Source organism: Portunus trituberculatus, chromosome 40 (genome assembly GCF_017591435.1).
Source record: "Portunus trituberculatus isolate SZX2019 chromosome 40, ASM1759143v1, whole genome shotgun sequence".
Classification (NCBI taxonomy): domain Eukaryota; kingdom Metazoa; phylum Arthropoda; class Malacostraca; order Decapoda; family Portunidae; genus Portunus; species Portunus trituberculatus.
The window spans coordinates 10,994,867-10,997,555 of NC_059294.1; positions in this window are offsets into that span (position 1 = coordinate 10,994,867).

Here is a 2,689-nt window from a genome sequence, read left to right on the forward strand (position 1 = left end):
TTCGTTTTGCATTCAACGTGTTTGTTGATACATCTTTACACGACATCATCATCTCTCTCTCTCTCTCTCTCTCTCTCTCTCTCTCTCTCTCTCTCCTCGCTTTCCAATTTTATCACTCCCCGCCGCTCTTCCTCCTCCTCGCTGCATCTTTCTTCATCGTCTTGTAAATCTTTCTCAATTACATTTCTTCTTCTTCTTCCCTTCGCTTCGCTTCCCTTGCTTTGCCTTGCTTTGCCTTGCTTTGCCTTGCTTTTAAGTGCATTCATTCCACATTCAACTCCTCCTTTACTAATAGATCTTCCCCCTTTTCTTTTCCCGTTGAAGCTTTCCAACTATATTACTTTTCGCAGCAGTATCTTTCCTTCCTCCGTCTTTCCCGATTCTTTTCCCTTCCTTTCTCTCTCTGTCTCTCTTTCTGTGTCGCTTCGAGGCGAGGGCAAGTACAAGCGACTTAAAGCATTGGCGGAGGTAAGTCGAAAGCTCGTCTCTGGAGAAGCAATACGGGCGTCCTTTGTGCCTGCAGGAGGAGGAGGAGGAGGAGGAGGAGGAGGAGACTTGGGGAAGCAGGAAGAAAACATTGTGATATTATTGTGTCGTTTGGTGTATCCTCGCGATGACAGACAGGCACGGTGTAGCTTGGCGAGTGCATCTATTATTGCTGGAGAGAGAGAGAGAGAGAGAGAGAGAGAGAGAGAGAGAGAGAGAGAGAGAGAGAGAGAGAGAGAGAGAGAGAGGTCGTTAAAGTAAAGAGGACCGTGGGAGGAGAAGGAGGAGGGGAGCATGGGAGGGGAGAAACATGAGGGAGAGAACAGATGAGAGGAGAGGAGAGGAGAGGAGGAAGGTAAGGGGGAAGGTGCAAAGAACTGACCATATCAACACTCTCCCCCTCCTCTTCCTCTCCCAGCACCTCTCACACCACCTACCCTAGAAGAGAGGGAGAGGAGGCAGAGAGAGGTTTGGGTCACCTGGCGTCAACGAGAGAGAGAGAGAGAGAGAGAGAGAGAGAGAGAGAGAGAGAGAGAGAGAGAGAGAGAGAGAGAGAGAGACGAAAGCAGAACTAAAGGGAAATATTAGGTATAATAGAAAGAGGGAGAGGGAGAAGAGATGAGAGAAGAGAGAGAGAGAGAGAGAGAGAGAGAGAGAGAGAGAGAGAGAGAGAGAGAGAGAGAGAGAGAGAGAGAGAGAGAGAAGAAAGAAAGAAAGAATCCTTGGAAACCGGAATAAAGAAAAGAAACACAAAAGAAGACATGATAGATGGAAGGTGAGGAAAGACGAAAGGAGAGAAAAGCAGAGGGGAAGAAAGAGAAGAAAAGAAAAATGAGGAAAAAAAAACTGCTAAGAAATAGAAAGATAAGGCGTAAGAGAAGGAGAGAGAGGACAGAGGAGAGGAGAAAATGAAAGAAAAGAGAAGAGAAACGAAAGGAATGAAGCAAAGCAAAGGGAAAGCAGAACTAAAGAGAAGATAGAAAGATGAAAGAGAAAGCATGATAGATGGTGTCAAGGGAACAGATGAGGAAGAGGGAGAGGGGAGAGGACGGGAATGGAGGGAGAGAGGAGGAAGGGAAGGGAAGGGAAGGGAAGGGAAGGGAGAAGGAGAGAGGGAGATGGGAAGGGAGGGACGTTCGTGTTGGTAACAATGCAGTGTAACACAAATCACACATGTGGGCAGAGAGAGAGAGAGAGAGAGAGAGAGAGAGAGAGAGAGAGAGAGATGACTTGTAATGCTTAGAATATGTCAGCAAATATTTTCAGGTCTTAAAAGTTACACACACACACACACACACACACACACACACGGAAGGGAACAAATTCTGTCCATTTATTGTTTTGTCCTGTAATTTGTCTCACCAAGTCGTTTTTCCTCCCTCCCACACGCTCCATTGGATTAGCCTCTCTCTCTCTCTCTCTCTCTCTCTCTCTCTCTCTCTCTCTCTCTCTCTCTCTCTTCACCATCAATTACTTCCCTTCCTCCTCTCCCCTCCTTTCCATCTTTATCGCCGTCTTCCTCTGTTCCCTGTATTCACATTTCTCTCTCTCTCTCTCTCTCTCTCTCTCTCTCTCTCTCTCTCTCTCTCTCTCTCTGCAATTATCTCTTCTCATCCCTCGTTCCTCCTCATTCATGTCAGATTATTATTAAATTTCCTGTTATTCTTTCTCCTTTACTTCCACCGCTGTTGCCTTGTCATTGTCTCCTCCACCTTCTCCTCCTCCTCCTCCTCCTCTTCTTCTTCTTCTTCTTCTTCTTCTTCTTCTTCTTCTTCTTCTTCTTCTTCTTCTTCCTCCTCCTCCTCCTCTTCTCTTACCTCGCCCTCATCTTCATCTTAATTCTTCCTACCTTTTCTTTTGCCCTCATATTTCTCTTCTTTCTTTTATTATTTTTTTTTTTTCTTCTCCCAACCACTCCCCTACCCGGTTCACATTTCCCAGTCCCTCCTCCTCCTCCTCCTCCTCCTCCTCCTCTTCCACTGCCTCCTCCTCCCTTCATGCTATTCTCTTCCAATCTCCTCCTCCTCCTCCTCCATGTTTACCAACCATCCATATTCTTTGTCTCGTTCTCTGTGTGGAGTTGAGTTTGATGCTCGAGAGAGAGAGAGAGAGAGAGAGAGAGAGAGAGAGAGAGAGAGAGAGAGAGAGAGAGAGAGAGAGAGAGATGGCTGCTGCTGGCGCAATACTTCCCAGCATTCAAAGT